Source organism: Petaurus breviceps, unplaced genomic scaffold (assembly GCF_028583685.1).
Source record: "Petaurus breviceps papuanus isolate PSGF00001 unplaced genomic scaffold, PetGlider_PUasm1.0 126, whole genome shotgun sequence".
NCBI lineage: Eukaryota > Metazoa > Chordata > Mammalia > Diprotodontia > Petauridae > Petaurus > Petaurus breviceps.
The window spans coordinates 54,038,342-54,058,344 of NW_027185655.1; positions in this window are offsets into that span (position 1 = coordinate 54,038,342).

The following is a 20,003-nucleotide window of genomic DNA, read 5'->3' on the forward strand; positions in this document are numbered from 1 at the left end:
CAGATCTAGTAGACAGATTTCAAACTGTCCAACCATTACATCCATACCCAGTCAACATCTGGGTTTCCACATCTGGGTTTTCAAAGCCGGGGGGGCCCTGGACAACGGCTTCCCAGGATCCAGATCAAATCACAGAACACTTCTCAAAGTGAGCCCCCAAAACAAAGCTACACATCAGGGCTTATATAGCCTTCTCCTAGCTCAGAGAATGTAACAACCTTATTGACTCACTGGCCAATCAAGAAGTATCTACTGAAAAATAAGCCTCCCATCACAGGCTCCAGGTGCACTTTAGCCTAGGGGCAGGGAAGATCTTTAAATTTGCATTTCCATTACAGATGCCCAGTTCAAAGTCATGGAGAGAGTTGTAAGAAACAGCAATAGACCAGGAAAGCTGGATTGTAAAGTACAAGAAAGAGTGTAATGTATAAGAAGACAAGAAAGATAGGAAGGGGATGGGTTGGTGAAGAGCTTGAAATGACAAAGTTTACATTTTATTCTCAAGGTAATAGGGAGCCTCTGGAGTTTAGGGTGACATGATCAGAGGTGTACTTTAAGAAAATCACTCAAGCAACTGTGTGGAAGATAGATTTGAGGAGGGAGGAATTTAAGGCAAGGAGACCAGTTGGAAAGCTATCTCAACAGTCTAGGCAAGAGGTTATGAGGACCTGAACCAGGGTTGTAGGGATATGAGTGGAGAGAAGGGACACATCTGAGAGATCTGGCAACTGATTGGATATGTGGGGTGAGTGGAGTAAGGAGCCCAGAATGATACCTGAATGCCTGAAAAGAAGCTAGTAGGAAGGTTTTGGGGAAAGCTAATGTGTTCTGCTTCGAGCATGCCGAGTTTGCGAAACCTATGGGACATAAGTGGCTGCTAGGGGGCACAATGGATAGAGTGCTAGGCTTGGAGTTGGGAAGACATGAGTTCAAATTTGGCCTCAGACACTTAGTGGATGTGTGGCCCTGAGCAAGTCACTTTACCTTGTTTGCCTCAGTTTCCTCATCTGTAAAATGAGCTGGAGAAGGAAATAGCAATCCACTCCACTATCTCTGGCAAGAAAACCCCAAAAGTGCTCATGAAGAATCAGACACAACTGAAGATGAAATCTTTTTCAGGCAATTAGGTAGCACAGTTGAGTAGTGGGCTGATGTCAGGAATACCTGAGTTCAAATCTGGCCTCTGACACTTACTAACTGTGTGATCCCAGGTAAGTCACTTAGCCCTGTTAGCCTCAGTTTCCTCATCTGGAAAATGAGCTGGATAAGGAAATGACCAACTACTCTAGTATCTTTGCCAAGAAAACCCTAAATGGGGTCATAAAGAGTTGGACATGACTGAAAAACAACTTTTAAAAAAAAAGGACAGCCAGTTGAAAATTCCAGTAGGAAATTGTTGATGTGTTACTAGAGCCCAGGAGAGAAATGAGATCAAGGTAGATCTGGGAATCATTTGCACTGAGATGATGATTCTTTTGGGAGTAATGAGATCACCAAATGAGAGAGTGTTGAGAGAAAGGAGAAGTTCCAGGTCTGAGACTTAGTGGACACCCAAAGTTGGTGGGTATGATGTGAATGAAAAGCTACTAAAAGTTAAGACTGAAGAGTACATGTTCTGGTAGGTCCCACCAAACTGGAAAGGCTTCTGGTAAAGACCCTGCAATAGGACACACTCTGGCTGCCCCCTGAAAACCAGTCTGATAAAGTCAACAGATATGGAAAACCAATCCAGCTCAAGTTGGAGAGGGTCATCCCCAGAAGGTTGGCTTCAATGGATATTTGTATCCTTAGCACATGAACTGATCCAGAGTGAAGGAAACAGAACCAGGAGAACAATTTATACAAAAAAGACGACATTCTAAAGACAAAAGACTTTGAAAGATCTCCAATCAAGTCATGATTCCACTTCTGATCGATTACTGAATGACAGATGCATTTTTTGGACATGGCCGATGAAGGAATTTGTTTTTGCTTGACTGTGCATATCTATTACAAGGATTTTGTTTCTCTTATTTTCTTTGTCAATGGGAGGGGGGAAGAAGAAGAGAAACTTGTTTTTTTCAAAATTGAAAAAGAAATTCAATTTTAAAAACCAAAGGCTATATGATTTCTGTGGAGGAAGAAGTTGATGGTACCCATAAAGATGTGATGTTGTAAATGTCACAAGTCATTTCACCTAATAGGAAATACCATTTCACTTGGTATAGGTCACAGTGCACCTTATTTTTTCCTGTCCTGGTTACTTATTGTACTATGCATGTTCAGTCATTTCTTGCTGACCGATTAAATGGCTTCCAGAGAACAGTAGCAAGAACCCAGAGCTGTTTCCAGGAATGGAAAATGTTTCCTATGAAAAGGCCATTGGTCCTCAGAATGTCAGAGTAAATTTGATCCTATTCAGAGTAACTTTGTTGGTCTCCCAAAGCCTGAGGTTGCCAGCAGGGCCACCCCCCCCCCCTTTCCCTTTGATTGCTTGTAAGCAGTTCTCTTTGGAAGTATTGGTGCAGGTTAGGAGAGAGCAAGGGCCAGCTGAGGCCAAAAGTGTGAAAGTAGGAGGCTGGAGTTCAGACCTACCCAAAGGCAGGACAACTTTGGAGTCCTTGGCTTTCCCCGCTGTCACACTTGGCACTCTTGGAGAAATGACCTTGGATTCTGTCCCTGCAAGCCCTCTGGCAAGGTTTCAGATCCAGTCTAGTGGGATCAGTTTCAAAGTAGGTCTATTAAAAGTCTTAGGATAATTCCGTGCCAAGTCCCTTTTGACATTGGCCATTCCAGGGATCATGGGGTTTTGTGTGGTCAAAGTTCATCAAAAGCATTTACATATGACAGTTTATTCCAGAAGACACTTCTGGGTTTTTAGCAGATCTTAAGACAATATGGTATACTGATCTGTTGCTTTCATATTTATACTTGAGCTTTTTTCTTTTTCTTTCTCATTCACTGAAGAAGACTAATTGGAGAAAAGGCTAAACAAAGTCTTCAAAGGACTTTCCCACAGCCATAAAAAGTGGCGGCTGAATTGGGAATAGCAGCTAAGAAATCCAGTTCCCACTGAATGGCTGTAACACACTTCTTCTCATCAGTGAAATAACTTAGCATGTTAGAACAATTAAGGACATTGGCATAAATACTCACCTATCCTGTACTGCTAATACTCCAAAATTATAGGAATGATATGCAATTTTTGTCTTGGTCTGGACCTGTGATTTCTTTGGTGTGGGACAAAGGTGGCAAACATGAGATCCATTGGTACCAGAACCAGACTAAAATGTAATTGGGAAACAATTAGTAAAATAAAATTTTAAAATGAATCAAATGAGAATACAATAGGTCATAGATAATGTCAATATGTGACTTTCTGAGTTAATATGCCCCTACAAGGGTATATGAACTAGTGACCCACATTTCTATTTGAGTTTGACATTATTGATGTGAAGAACTCCTGGTAAGGAAAGTCCTCTGACTAAAGTAGGTCAGCAACTGTTCCAAAACTTCCTGCCTTCTAAAGCTCTCTGAGGCACTGAGAGGTTAAGGGTCTTAGTCAGGGTCATCCAGCCAGTATGTGTCAGAGGAAGGATTTGAACTTGGGTCTTCCTGACTCTACCCTGAGGAAGGCTCTCTCTACCTACCTGTCCTTGCAGCCTCTCTTACCAAATTCATTTGATTCATTACTGCTACATAAACAAAATTGATTTATTCAGAATCTATCTACATATAGCACCAAACTAATTGCCATCTAAGCTTATGCACCACGTAAGAAAGAAGATAGACATAAATTAGCATAGAGAGAACTTACAGTCAATGTATTTGCATTGTTTTCGGGACAAGAGGAAAGTGGATAAATGTCCAGGATGTTGAGAGGTAATTGAATTAGTGTGATCCTGAGGTGTGGCAGTAGATGGAGGCAGTAGAAAGAATGCTGGACCTGAGGTCAAGAAGATTCATCTCTGTGAGTTCAAATCTGGACTTAAATACTCACTAGCTGTGTGACTCTGGGCAAGTCACTTTACCCTGTTTGCCTCAGTTTCCTTATCTGTAAAATGGGCTGGAGAAGGAAATGGCAAACCACTCTAGTATCTTTGCCAAGAAAATGCCAAATAAGGTCACAAAGGAAATAGACAAGACTGAAAAACAATTGAACAATAGCTTTCTTGACTTTATGGCCAGTACTCTTTAACCTACACTATGAAAAATAAAAAAGATTGAACAACAAGATTGGGAGAGCCTTGAGTTTCATATCTCAGTTAAATATATGACCAACTTTCAGAGAAGCGCTTGCAATTCTACTCTAACCATTTGTAGGGTTTAATAAGTTCTAGAAAACAAACAAATCCTCCTTTTATTTAAAAGTCTGTTTTGCAGGCCCCCTTTTTGTCTTGTTCTGTCTGCAGTGAACATGAAGAAAAGTTGGTCATTTTGCTCTGCATTATATAATTCCAATCAGTTCAATTCCATTTAATAGATATCTGGTAAGTACAAGGTACCATGCTATGGGCCAGAAACATAAAGACAAAAATCAATTCCCTGTATTGTCCTTTCTCATACTTTGACTCTTCATAGATTCATAGGCAGGAAGCTAAAAGGGGCCTCAGATGCCTGTCTTGTCCAATCCCTTCATTTTACAGATGAGGCAACTGAGGGAGGTCCAAGGGAGAGTAATCAAATTATTCAAAGTCTCAAAGTTAGTAAACAACAGATGAGGACTATGAATGCATGTTCTCTGAATCCAAAGCCAGTAATTCTTTTTTTTTTTTTCCACATTACCACCTTGAATGGTATTACTACTAGCAGGGTGACCTTGAAAAAGTCTTTCACTGATATGAAACTCATTTTCTACACTGGAAAGAAGAAAATAATACACATATAACCCTTAAAGCGCTAGGTAATTGTGAGCCATTATTACTGTTGGTAAATCATTTTTTCCCCTATGTTAAACAATCCTAGTTAATTTTATTTTTATCAATTGGTCATTTAATTGTCCCATTATATTGTAAGCTTCTTGAGAGGAGACACTATCCTTTCCCTCTTTTTGTATCCCTAGGACTCAGCAAAATGCCTAGCACATAGTAGGTGTCTAATAAATGCTTATCAATTAATTCTCTCTCTCTCAGACACACACACACATATCTTTTGAAACTTTAATGGACAGATTATCCTGAAAAGATTTCCACAGAACAATTCTGTCCTGAAGAGATTTTTATCTTTCCCCTCCTACAGAGCTTTGCCTTTTCAAGAAACTACAAGGCCAGAGGCCCTGGCTTTCCTTGATTGTCTATAACTGTCCATAGACAGTATTTCAGTGGAGAGAAACTAGTGCCCTCATGAGGACTTTGGGCAATAGTTGCTGCCTTCCTGACCCAATAGATCAACTCTGCCTTTTCTCCCCTATTGCCATAATTTTTTCCACATCATTTTTTCTCTCACCTTTTACAAGCTATAAGTTATAAGCTATCCCATTGTATTCGAAATATAAGCAGTTCTCATCTTAATAGACATGTTGTGTTTCAAAGGTTTATTAGAAGGTTCATTAGTTGTACAGCTTATATAGATTTTAGGCTCCCTCTGTCAACACTGTACACATTGACAGGTTGGGTCCCTACAACTCACATGCAGCTCTCTTAACCTGAGGGACCTGGAGTGTTTTTCTCTGATGACCCCCATAGGAATAGTACCCCACTCACATGATTATCATTGGTATCAATTAGTAAAACAGATTTAACTTTTAGTAATGGATGATATAATAGCAATGTGGTATATTTGGGCAAGTAGATGTCACAATGAAGAAGGCTCTGGGCCTGAAGTCAGGAAGACTTACCTTCCTGAGTTCAAATCTGGCCTCAGACATTAGCTGTGTGGCCTAGGGCAAGTCACTTTACCCTGTTTACCTCAGTTTTCTCATCTGCCAAATGAGCTGGAGAAGGAAATGGCAAATCACTTCAGCATCTTCTCCAAGAAAATGAAGTTAGACACAATGGAAACAACCAAACAACAACAAAAATAGTTGGCATAAAATGCTCCCCCAAATGTTTGTGACACTCTCCTACCATTACATACGGGCTCCAGAGGAAAGAAGGCTTAAGCACCTAGCATATGTAGCAAAGATGTAGCTCATAGATCCTGGTTACTGATAATCCTTTCCAAGAATGTCCGCGAAGATCCCTTTAGGGATCATGTCTGCCTGACGCCTTGAAGAATCATTAATCTACTTTATTTACCCTGTCCAATCTCTCCTTGGCTCCTGACATAGACACTACCATCACCTGTTCTGAGAGCATTGATAGGACAGTAAAAAGAAGTCCAAATCCTCTTCCGGAAAGTCACAAGGTTCTCCTCCAGCCCAGTGGTCTCAGGGTGGAGGAGACCAAGACTAAGTCTGAGGCTGGAACTGGGGCTCTTTTTCTTTCCCTCAAATTATTCCTTCTCCGATGTTTGACTCCTTTCTAGATGCCCGAATGGATGATTTCTGAACTGTTCTGCTATTTTACACAACATTCATAGAGTGTGATCATGTTTGGCCAATCTGAACGTAAGTACTGTGCAATTCTGCTCCAACGATGTTCAAGGATATGTAAATTGATGATGATTCTTCCTCATGTACTTTAAAGATTTTTTGATTAATAAGCTCCCAAAAAGTGTTCTCACCTAGTTAACATATTGGAGTATAGTGCAGGGCTGGGGAACCTGCAGCCTGGAGGCTTCGTGTGGCCCTCTAGGTCCTCAAGTGCAGCCCATTAACTGAATCCAAACTTCACAGAACAAATCCACTTAATAAAAGAATTTGTTCTATAAAACTTGGACTCAGTCAAAAGACCATACCCAAGGACCTAGAAGACCACAGGTTCCCTACCCCTGGAGTGTCTTATCACTTACTTCGAGTGAGGTAAGGTCATTGATTGATTGACTCCATCAATTACCACTCTTACATTTGGGATTCAACTCATTTTCCTCCGGAAATTACCCATGTGGATACTTTTGGGCTTCTGAGACAGCTCTACACCCACAAGGAGCTAAGAAATAAAAAATTGCTTGTAAGCAAAGATGTAGCCTTAGACAGTGAGCAATAAATTAATGCAGAGGAGAAGAATGGAAGGTCCAACAATGACAACAGACGTACCGAGAACAGGTCTACTGCATGGAAGGAAATGGGGACCATAGAGACGCTGCTCTCTTCTTCTGAGTGCTAACAAGTCGATGACCATCAGACTATGGTTTATTGGCAACGGCCCATAGTTTTTTTACTTCACTGCCTCAATTTTCTGGCTTGGGTTTCCCATCACTGAGCTTGGCCCATGGAAAAAAACACAGGCCTTTGCTTACCCTTGCTCCTTGCAAACAAAATACCACCCTTCTTTTAATGGGGAGAGGACAATGAAGAATCTTACCACTATGTACTAAGAAGGGAAAACCGGTAGGGAATTAGTTGTTGGTGCAGTAGACAGAGCACTGAAGACCTAAGTTCAAATTCAGTCTCAGATACTTAATATCTGTGTGACCTGGGGCAAGTCACTGAACTTTTGTCTGCTGAAGTTTCCTCACCTATTAAATGGGGATCACAATAGCACCCAACTCCCAAGATTTTTGAGATTGTTATCTCATTTGATTGAGATAATAACTATAAAGTATTTAGCACAGTGCCTTACATATAGTAAGCCCCTCATTGATGTACGCCTGTGAAACCTGGACAGTCTACCAGCGCCATGCCAGGAAACTGAATCACGTCCATTTGAATTGTCTTAGGAAGATTCTGAAGATCACCTGGCAGGATAAGGTATCTCTAGCTAAACTGTCAAGCATTCAAACTCTACTGCAGAGAATGCAACTTTGATGGACTGGCCATGTTGTTTGAATGTCAAAGGTACATTTGCCTAAATGACTGTTTTATGGAGAACTCACACAAGGCAAGAGCTCACATGGGGGTCAGAAGAAGCGATACAAGACAACCTCAAGGTCTCTCTGAAAAACTTGGGAATTGTTTGGGAGACATGGGAGACATTGGCACAGGACTGCCCAGCACAGCGTGATGTCATCAAAGAAGGTGCTGTGCTCTATGAGCAACTCAAAAGAAAAATGGGATAGGCAAATTTAGAGATAATCTCCACTCCAAATGTGCAAACGCACTCTCTGTGCCCGACCTATGGTACAGCCTTCCAAGGTCATGTTGGTCTGATTAGCCACAGCCAGATGTACTCTCTCTCCCTTGACCCCAACATAGTGATGTCCTTCTGGTCCTCTTCAAGAACAGAGGACAACAACCAGTCTCTCTCTCTCTCTGTCTCTGTCTCTCTCTGTCTCTCTGTCTCTCTCTCTGTCTCTCTCTCTGTCTCTCTCTCTCTCTCTCCCTGTCTCTCTCTCTCTGTCTCTGTCTGTCTCTGTCTCTCTCTGTCTCTCTCTCTCTCTCTCTGTCTCTCTCTCTCTGTCTCTTTCTCTCCCTCCCTCCCTCCTACTCCCCTTTCTTCTTTCTTCTCCTTCCCCCCATTCACCTTCTCTCCTTTCTTCTCTCTCTCTCTGTCTCTCTCTCTCCCTCTGTGTCTCTCTCTCTGTCTCTCCATACACACACACACACACACACACACACACACACGCATATACACTATAATGATTATTTTCCTAAGGGAAAGTTATAGAATTTGCAGATGTCTTTTCAGTCAATTCCATTCTTCCTTGTTTTCTCTTTCTTCCATGACTGACTCCCTTCTTCTAGATGTTGTCCTGAGAGTCAGTGGGCCTCTTGCCTGGGCTAGAGTTTATCTCAATTTTTGGTCTTTAGCCAGAGGATTCATGTGATACAGCTGTATGTGTCTCTCAGTCCTTCTAGAATAATCTTGGATAAAGAAGCTTTACCTGGACTCTGGTGTTGCCATCGTCTGTATGTGTTGTTTTGCATGAGGGCAGACATTTCCCTAAGTTGCTTAGATAAGAAATTTCCTTTGTCAGCAGCATGAACTTATCACAACTGATAATAAGAAGGCTTCTGGCAAGAAGTTAGAGCCATGCTCGCCACTGGATCCCAAGCAATGGAACTGGCCAGTACCATAGGGAAAATGAAGTAGGAAACCAGTAAGTCAGATAGAAAGCAATTGTGAAAGGATTGAATCTGGGATATATTCTCCTCAGTGGGACCCCCACGGGAGGCACTTAGCATGGAGGTCTACAAACACTGTTCTAGTTCCAGGAATTCCTCCAAGGCTGCTCATTTCACTTGGCCACATCTCTCAGCAAAACTCAAGAGACACTGTTTCAAGGAAAGAACTCTGATTTCTCAGTCAGATCACTCATAAAAAAAAAAAACAAGGGAATAAACTCATATAAAAAATACGTTGCTGGTCACTGTAGGTTTTGTCTTTCTTGCTTTCTTGGGGAGAAGAAGGGATGAATGGGAGGGAGAGAATCTAGAGCTGAAAAAATAAAATTGAATTTTAAAAATATATTACATCTTATTAAATTTAATACATAGTTCAAAAAATTATTTGCAATAGGAGTCTGTAGTATAGATTCCCTTATAGTCTTCTTTCTTATTCATCTTTATATAGTGAAATGTTTGTATTTGTTGATCAAGCAATCAATCAATATTTAATTAAGCACTTATGTTCTAGGCACTGATGATACAAATAAAATGAATGAAATGATCTCTACTGGCAAAGATATTACTTTCTAATAAGAGACAACAAGATCATATACATATAAGTATATATGGAATAAATAGAAAGGGAATAAAAATGAAGGCAAGAATTTAGTTTGGAAGGAAGGGGTTTAATAATTGAGGGAATTGGGGAAAAACTTCCTGTAGAACAAGCTGATAGAGCTGGATTTTGAAGTGAGGGGTCCTATGAGTCAGAGAGGAAAAAAGTGTGTTTCAGACATGGGGACAACCAGTGGAAAGGCACAGAAATGGGACATTGTATATTGTATCTGAGATAAAGTGGGAAGACCAGATTAGTTGGATTGCAGAGTTTAAGTGTTCAGTGACCCTGGAAAGAGGCTGTGACCAGGTTGTGAAGGCCTTTAACTGCTAAACAGAGAAACTTATATTTAACTCCAAAGGCAACAGGAAGTTACTAGAGTTGATTAAGTAAGGGAATGATATGGCTAATTCTGTGCCTAAGGAAAAACACTTTGGTTTGGTGGCCCAGTGCATAGAGTACAGAGCCTGGGGTCAAGAACACAAGTTTAAATCTGGCCTCAGACACTTACTGTGTGACTCTGGGCAAGTCACTTAACCCTGTTTACCTCAGTTCCCTCATCTGTCAAATGAGCTGGAGAAGGAAGTAAAAAACTACTCCACTTTCTTTGCCAAGAAAACCCCAAATGGGGTCATGAAGAGTCAAATATGACTGAAAAATGACCAAACAACAGTAGCAATATGGAAGATAGACTGAAATTGGAAAAAATTTGAGGTAGGGAGTTCAATAAGAAGACTTTTGACATAATCTAGCGGAGAGGAGAGGAGGGCCTGATTAAGGTGATAGCTATAAGAATTGAGAGAAGGGAGGGAGTGAGGTGGCATAGTGGATAGAACACTGGTCCTGGAGTCAGGAGGACCTGAGTTCCAATCCAGCCTTAGTATTGGTGTAGCAAGTCACAACCCTGTTTTTCTCCAACAACAACAATAATGACACAGAAGGAGTTGGATGTGAGAAATGTTGTGGAGGCAGAAATGGCAAATTCTGGCAACTTTTTGGATAAGTAGAGTGAGGGACAGTATAGGGTTAAGGATAATGTTGAGGTTATAAACCTGGGAGACTGGAAGGACGGTGGTGCCTTCAACTGAAATAGAGAAGTTTGTAAGGGGGGTGGATTTTGGGGAAAAGAGATCAGAAGTTCTATTTTGGAAATGTTGAGTTTGTCTCAGGGACATTCAGTTCAAAATGTCTAATGTGCATTTGATGCTATAGATATAGAGATAATTAAATTCTTGAGAGCTAATGAGTTCATCCAATGAGAGCACAGAGGAAGGAAAAAGAAGAGGGCCCAGGACAGACCATTGGTAAATAACTCACAGAGATGTGGTGTGGATCATGAGCCAGCAAAGGAGACAGAAAAAGAACCTTTAGATAGGAAGGAGAACCAGGAGAGAGAAGTGTTATGAAAGCCCTGAGAGGAGGGAGTGTCCAGGGAGAGGGTGGTCAGGAGTATCAAATGCAGCAGATGGTTTGGGAGGGATGAAGACAAAAAAATAGACCATTTAATTGGGCAATTAAGAGATCACAGGCAATGTTTCAGGCCAGTAATTCTGCCAGAGCAGTTTCAGGCTAGTAATGAGGTTGGAAGCCAGACTGCAGTGGGTTGAGAGGTGAATGAGAAGGGAAGTGGAGGGAATGAGTGTAGACAACTTATTTCACAGTAGTTTGGATGAGAAAGGGAGAAGAGATATAAAATGACATCATGAAGGGATGTTAGACCTTAGTGAAGGGTTTTTTTTTAGGATGTGGCAGTAGGAAGAAAGCAGTAGATAGGGAGAGTGTGGAAATGACAGAGAGAGAGAGAAAGAGAGAGAGAGAGAGAGAGAGAGAGAGAGAGAGAGAATGATTGAGGATGTAATCTACTATAGAAGACGGAAGAGGATGGCATCAAGAACACAGGTAAGGTTGACCTTGGTAAAGACAAGGGTGGCCACATTGGTAGTCTGGGGAAAAGGAAGAAAGATTGGGGAATTATGTCAAGGGGTTTTGAGATGACGAGAAGGGAAGAAGAGAATACATATATTGAATATCCTCTATTTTCTCAGCAAAGTCCTTAGCTGAGAGAGGGTGAGGAGGAGAAATGCAAATGATCACTAGTGTGTGAGTTTGTGTGCCCACCCCTGGATGAATCCTTTTAGCCTGGGTACCAGGAAGGAAGTGGGATATTGACGTAATTTGCCTCTTCCCTCCACGCATTCTAGGCATGGGAAGCAGCCTATGCAAAGGTGCCCAGACAGGAGGTTACTAAGTGTGATTGATGGCTTCTTCAGAGCACTGGTCCTAAACTTCAGTAACTTGGATTTTATGAGATAGGGTGGCTCAGAGACTCCACCCACCTTCACATTCAAGGGACACTGAGAAAAGAAGATAGTACTTTTATATGCCTTCTCCCATGGTCTGGCACAGTTATCTCACCTTTTCTCAGGTTCTTGGGGCACCATCAGCTTTGGAACATTCTCCTTTGACTTTTCCCAATGCCTTAGCTCATATTAGGTAATTCTCTTAGGTACTTTCCATAATCCCTCCCACTGAACTGGCTTCATGCTTTCTGATACCAGCATGGAATTTCCATTGGTTCTGTTTTCTTACCTAATGGAAACCTGCACACCTGAATTGCCTGATGATTCTGCCACCAAATTTCTATTCCTCATCCTCCTTATCCCCTTGATCCCCATGTCATCTATTAGTAAGTCCAGCCATCCTGGAGTAGTTTAAAGTACGGGTTAAACAAAGGTCCATGTCATCTGAGAACCAGCCTACTTACATTTGGTAAGTTTCATCACCAAAAGGTTGAGTATCAGGTAATTATGTTGTGGTTGTTCATTATGCAATGCATTATAGCATTAACCAAGAAAGGGAGGAGTTGTGATTTGCCTTGTAAGGAGAGTACTGTAGCCTCATGGATGAAACCATAACTAGTCCAAGTATTTCAGTATGCAGTGGGCACAGTGAGTAAACCCAGTGAGCATTACTAAGTATGTCATTACATTGATTTTGGAGCATGTTTAAAATTCGTTCTTATGGATTTCTATAGCAATTCTTGATCATAGGTAAGACAAATTGCATTCATTTCTACAGGTGATCATATCAGGGCTCCAAAAGACTAGAGCACAGCGATTAGGACCAGTATAGATGGAAACATCAATAACAATGACAAAATTGAAAATAAACTAGGTAATCATAATGATATGGCCTCCAATGAGAATCAACCTTCCTCCCTTCTTCACAGAGATGGGGGCCATAAGTATGGAACACTGCATATACTGATGAGCTTGGTTAATGTGCTGGTTAATTTTGCTGAATCAATCCCCCTTTGCCCCTCTTAAATATTTATTAGTATTACTATTATTATTACAAAGCAGGTGATCTTAATTATTTTTATGTTAGGTTGATCACAACCTAATTCAAAACTTTCTCAGAATCTGAGACTCCTCAGAATAATGTTTCAGGATGTTTTAAATTTAGTTTAAAATAAATTAATAACAAATAAAATTTTTAAAAAATGTTTTCTGGGCTATTTCTCAGAATGGTATTTTAAAGCAATTTAATTTAAAATAAATAATAAATTAAATAATTATACATTTTAAAAATTAATTTAAAATACATTGGATTACAAAAATCCAACTATAATAAAATACAGTTATCAAGATTTTTTTTTAAGTTTGTTCCCCCTTCCAAAAGGGGGGGGGGGCAGCTAGGTGGCACAGTGAATAGAGCACTGGTCCTGGAGTCAGGAGGACCTGAGTTGAAATCTAGCCTCATACACTTGACACACTTATTAGCTGTGTGACCTTGGGCAAGTCACTTAACCCCAATTGCCTTGCCTTCCCCCTTCCAAAAAAAAGAGTTCATGAACCCTAAGTTAAGAACCCTTTTAAGGGATGACTCTGAATCTCTGTGTAGGAGACAGAGAAGATATATATTGGGAAATGGAGACCATATAAAAACAAAAGATATGAAGAACGTTTTTAGTATAAAAAACAGAGTGGCACATGATGTGATTAAAATTCCAAGTCCCCAGTTGTTCCATTCTGTAATATACTGGATACTTTTTCATGCATTGAAAATATGCCCAGTTCAATGTTTGGCTTTTAAATGACGTCTTTGATAAGATTACTTGTATTAACCTCTTCCAGTGTTATGTGGGGGAAGAAACTTTGCCCAGCATGGTGCTGTCAGCACCCTCCAAACTCTTCCCCTGACAAGGGCCCTTGTGGCCCCATTTAGTTACAGCTCTGTTGCTAGGGTGTGATGACTAATGCCAAAAGTACTCAGAAGATCTTGTCAGCTCATATGACTGTAGTTAATACTGCAAGGACTTACTTTATGCAGCAGTCAGTTACTATCCTTCATCACTATCTTATCACGTGTTTCCTGGTTGCCACCAGTATTTTGCCAGTGTATTCAGTTTGTAGGAAGGTGAAGTCTAGGACTATACCAGCCTTTGTTCCTTCTCGTTGTCTAATTACATAACAAAAATGTGATCTGTATAGGATAGGGAACCATATTGATTAGAGGGCCCACCTGGGAGTCAGGAAGATTTAATTTCAAGTCCTGTTCCTGACACATACTAGCCCATGGGACCATGGGAAAATGACTTTACTTTGTAACCCAGGAAATTCACAAAGATCATCGCTGGAGGTGAGAGCTCCCCATACCAATGAAATAATAGATCCAAACTCTTGCTCACCTCTTCCCCACCACCAAATACATCTTGGGGGAAAAAAATCTCAAAAAAAATTACGTTTGAACTCCTTCCTATAAAGTTTGATTGTACAGAATACTTTGGAGGAATTTGCAAAAAGGCAGATTTTAGTTGGATATAACAGAAAACTTTGTCATAATTAGAGCTGTCCAAAAGTGAAATGGGCCACTTTGGGAGATAATGTGTCTCCCATCACTGGAAGCCTTCATGTAAAGTTGGAGGACCACTTGTTGGGGATGTTAGCACAGCAATTTCTATTCAGGCACTAATTGGATAAAATGGAGTCCTAATTCTAAAATCCTGTGATTCTGTGAGCAGTATTTAGGCACAATGGAATATGTATTCTCTATATATTTAAATAGTGTGACCATAAAGATGTGATCAACTGTGAAATATCATTTACAAAAATCTTCCTATTCTTTTCTTATACCCTACTCGAAGATACCCTCATTGCATGTATAGATTTATTCTCAAAAAGTGTATATTGCCAGGAAAGTTGGCATGCGGTTGTGTAGTTACTGATTTTTGTTGTTGTTGCCTTTTAAAATTTTGGTTAATCAGATCTGAGCTCAGTGTGAACATTGTTTTTGTTGTTGTTTAGTCAATTATTTGTGTCCTATGCTTTGTGTCCCCATTTGGGGATTTAAAAAAATATATATATTTAATATTTTATTTTTCCCAGTTACATGAAAAACTATTTTAACACTCATTTTTAAAACATTGAGTTCCAAATTCTCTCTCTTCATCCCTCCCAAATCCCCCTCATTGAGATGGCAAGCAATTCAATACAGGTTATACATGTATAGTCAAGCAAAACATTTCCATATTAGTCATGTTATGAAAGAAAACATAGAGGAAAAAAATCTCCTCAACAAAAATAAAGTAAAATAAAAATATGCTTCAATCTGTATTCCAAATTACTCTACAGAATGATTGAATCAGCTCACAGCTCCACCATCTCATTTTTCTAACATCCCCTCCAACATTTGTCATTTACCTTTTCTGTTCTATGAGCCCATCTAATAGGTATGAGGTAGTACCTCAGAATTGTTTTGATTGGCACTTCTCCAATCAATAACGAGCTAGAGAATTTTTCATGTCTATAGATAGATTTGATTACTTCATCTGAAAACTTTTCATATCTTTTGATCGTTTATCAGCTGGAGAATTACTTATTTTTGTAAATTTGACTCAACCTTTATCAGAGAAACTTGCTTCAAATATTTTTTCACAGTTACTATTGCTAACTGTATTTTCCTCCATCCTATCCTCCCTCCATTTATTGTATTTTTTCTCTCCTTTCACCCTGTCACTCCTCCAAAGTGCTTTGCTTCTAACTACCCCCTTCCCCAATCTGCTCTCCCTTTTTTCACCACCACCTCCCCTTCTCTTATTCCCTTTCCTTCCCACTTTCCTGTAGAGTAAGATAGATTTCTATATCTAACTGAGTGTGTGTTATTCCCTCTTTGATCCAATTCTGATGAGAGTAAGGTTCACTTACTCCTCCTCTCCCCCCTCTTCCCCTCCACTATGAAAGCTTTTTCTTGTCTCTTTTATGTGAAACAATTTACCCTTTTCCACTTCTCCCAGTACAATCCTCTCTCACCCCTTAATTTTATTTTTTTTAGATATCATCCCTTCATATTCAACTCATACCTGTGTCCTCTGTCTATGTATACTCCTTCTAACTGCCCTAATAATGAGAAAGTTCTTATAAGTATCATCTTCCCATGTAGGTATGTAAACAATTTAACCTTATTAAGTCCCTAATGACTTCCCTTTCCTATTTACTTTACTGATGTTTTTAATTGTCTTCTATTTTTCATTCATTTCTTGATTTCTCATAGTCATTGACTTCCATTTGTTCAGTTCTAATTTTTGTATCTCCTTATCCATTTGGCCAATTCTACTTTTTAAGGAGTTTTTTTTCTTCAGTGAATTTTTGTGCTTCTTTTTCCATTTAGTCAATTCTACTTTTTAAGGCGTTCTTCTCCTCATTGGCTTTTTGCACCTCTTTTATCATTTGGCCTAGTCTGTTTTTTAAGGTGTTATTTTCTTCAGTATTTTTGTTGTCTTTTTTTTACCAAATTGTTGACTCTTTTTTCGTGATTTTCTTTAATTACTCTCATTTCTCTTCCCAATATTTACTCTACCTTTCTTACTTCATTTTAAAAATCCTTTTTGAGCCCTTCCATGGCCTGAGACCAATTCTTATTTTTCTTGGAGGCTTTGGATGTAGCAACTTTCAGTTTGCCACCTTCTGAGTATGTGTTTTGATCTTGTCACCATAGTAACTTTCTATGGTCAGAATTATTTTTTCTGTTGTTTGCTCATTTCCCCAGCCTATTTCTTGACTTTTAACTCTTTGTTAAAGTAGGGCTCTGCTTCCAAAGTGGACGGTGCATTATCCCAAGTTTCAGGGGTTTTGTGCAACTGTTTTCTAGGGGCCTGTAAATTTTTGGTTCTTCTAAGATAGTATAATCTATCTTAGATCTATCTAAGAGGTGTTTACTCCTTTCCTGGTCTGTTCTCTGACCTGTGATTGACCATAAGCATTCTTTTCTGCCTTGGAACTATGAGGAGGCTCCCCACTCCACTGCTGGACTCTGTGTTATGTGCTATGCTAGTGTTCCTTCTTGCCCTGGGACTGACACCCAGGACTATGGCCCAGATCCAAGTATGGGCAAAACAACAGAGTCCTGCCTCAGTGCTAGCAGAGACACCTGTAATCTTCTTCTGACCAGTTGTTTGATTCCTTTTCAGTGTTTGGATTGAGAGCTCTGGAAGCAGGTGCTGCCACTTCTCATTCAGTGGCCCCCCAGGCCTGTTCTTGGTTTGCTGTGGCCAGGGCTGTGCTGGCACTGTCTGTGCTGGCTTGTGCTCCACTCTCACCTAGGTGCAATGGATCTTTTCTGCTGACCTTCCAAGCTGTCTTTGTCTGGAAAAGTATCTCACCTGATCCTGGGTTCTAGTGCTCCAGGAATTGTTTTATGACATTATTCAAAGGTGTTTGCAGGGTTTAGGGGAGAGCTCAGGTGAATTACTTCCTTTTCTCCACCATCTTGACTCCACCTTCCCATTTTGGGATTTTCTTGAAGAAGACTGGAGCAATTTGCTATTTCCTTTTCCAGCTCATTTCTCAGATGAGGAAGCTGAGGCAAAAAGGGTTAAGTGACTTGCCCAGGTGGCACAGGTAGTATGTTTCTGAGGCTGGGTTTGAACTTAGGTCCTCCAAACATGAAAATATGTTTTGCATGACTGCATATGTATAACCTATGTCAAACTGCCTGCCTTCTCAATGAGGAGGGAAGAGAGTGAGAGAGGAAGAGAATTTGGACTTCAAAATTAAAAAAAAAAAATGTTAAAAATTATGTTTACATGTAATTGGGGGAAAATAAAATGTGAATTAAATTTTTTAAAAAAAGATTTTACAAAAATGAAAAAAAAATTAACATAAGTCCTCCTGATTCCAGGGCCAGTGCTCTATCCACTATGCCCTCTAGCTAATGTACATGCTTGTAAATTCCTGCTACTGAAGAGGTTGAGGCTGGTGGATGTCTTGAGTTAAGAACTTCTGAGCCGAAATAGAGCTAAAGCCTATTAGGTGTCCAACTAAGTACAGCACTATTATGGTGAGCCCCAGAGATAGGTGGGTGGGTGGGGACCCAAGTTGCCTTAAGGAGAGGTAAGTTGGCCCAGGTTGGAAATAGAGGAGGGCAACATTTCTGTGCCAATCAGCAGTAGAATCAGTTCTATGAGTGGTTACTGGGCAAGATAGGGAGACCCAATTGATGATGATGATGGTGATGATGATGATGACGATGATGATGATGATGCTAAAGATGATGTCTGAGATTTTTTCCCCATTCCTCTGATATTTCTTCCCTTCAGATAACCTTGAGATTTAATACTTTGCTATCTTCACAATTGTCCTACCTATATATATGGTCTAGTCCATTTGTTCTTCCTACCTTTGTTCTCTTCAATATCACTTCCACCTCTCCTTCTCAAGAACATCTAAGAATCTAAATATAGGAGTGGGGCGGCTAGGTGGTTCAGTGAATAGAGTACCAGCCCTGGAGTCAGGAGGACCTGAGTTCGAATCCATCGTCAAACACTTAACACACACACACACACACACACACACACACACACACGCCATGTGACCTTGGGCAAGTCACAACCCCAACTGCCCCTCCAAAAAGCAAAAAGAACACACACAAAAAAACCCAACAACAATCTAAATATGGGGCTTCCACTGTCATTGTTATAGTAAAATCTCAAAATAATGGAATGATGAGGAAGATAAGTTTAATGCAATGGATCTTAAATTATGGGAAAATATAGTACTTTCACAGAGGGTACTGTACAATAGTTAGAGACATAAAAATAAATAGATAGGATCATGTAAAAATTCTAGTTCATGATAGCTATAGATTACAGAGATCTAATGTAATTCATCAGAAACAAATATACCTTTAATATATAAAAATGAGTTACTGAATTATTATCAAGAGTCTTCTCTTTTTAAAATTTGCATTCTGTTTTTACACATATTTCTTTTTTAATTTCTTAAAATTTTTAAAATTTAAAATTATTTTTAATTTTAATTAATTTAATTGTAAATTTATTTTAAATTTAAATTTATTTTTTTAAAGTATTTATATATTTTAGTTTTCATCATTCACCATTTACCATTTTATAAGACTTTGAGTTTCAAATTTTTATCACTCCCTCCTCCCCACCCTTCTCAAGACCGCATGTAATCTGATATACATGTACAATCATATTAAACATTTCCACTTTAGTCATGTTATAAAACAAGAATCAGAACAAAAGGGAAAAACCAAGAGAAAGAAAAAACAAACAAAACAAAGAGAAAATAGTATGCTTCAATCTGGATTTAGACTCCATAGTTCTTTCTCCAGATGCAGATAGCATTTATTTTTACACATATTTCAAGAGTTTTTTTAAATGAGGATGTTTCTGCTTTGGCAGGAGTGTGTCCTGGCAGATTATACCAACTGTCTCTTCAACAGATTCTTATCAGAAAAGAGAGATGACAATGTACACCAATCATATTGAGAGAAATTTCATCTAAAAGAGTATTCATCAAAGTGAGATTAGTTCAATCAGAGAGCTACTTTGTATGAGAAGCTTAACTTTCACAACTTCTAAGGAGAATTAGGTTTAAATTTGTGATGTCATTTACTTCAAAATCTTAATAATAATAGCAGCTAAGATGTATGTAGCGCTCACTGTTCTAAACACTTTACAATTTTTATCTGATTTAATCCTCACAACAACCCCAAGAGGTAGGAGCTATTATTATCCCCATTTTAGAGATGAGAAAAACTGAGACAAACAGGAGTGAAGTGACTTGCTTAGGGTCACACAGTAAATAAGGCTGGATTTGAACTCAAGTCTTTCCAAACTCCAGGACCTTAAGTTTGAATCCCAATTCTGCTACTTACTCATTGTGTGACCTTGGGAGAATGAATTCAGGGCTGAATTTTGAATATTGAACAAGATAGTCCTTGACATTGAATGATTCCTGTCTTTTTTTTTTTTTTTTAACTCTCAGATGTATATTAGTTTCGGGAAATAATGCATTTTTG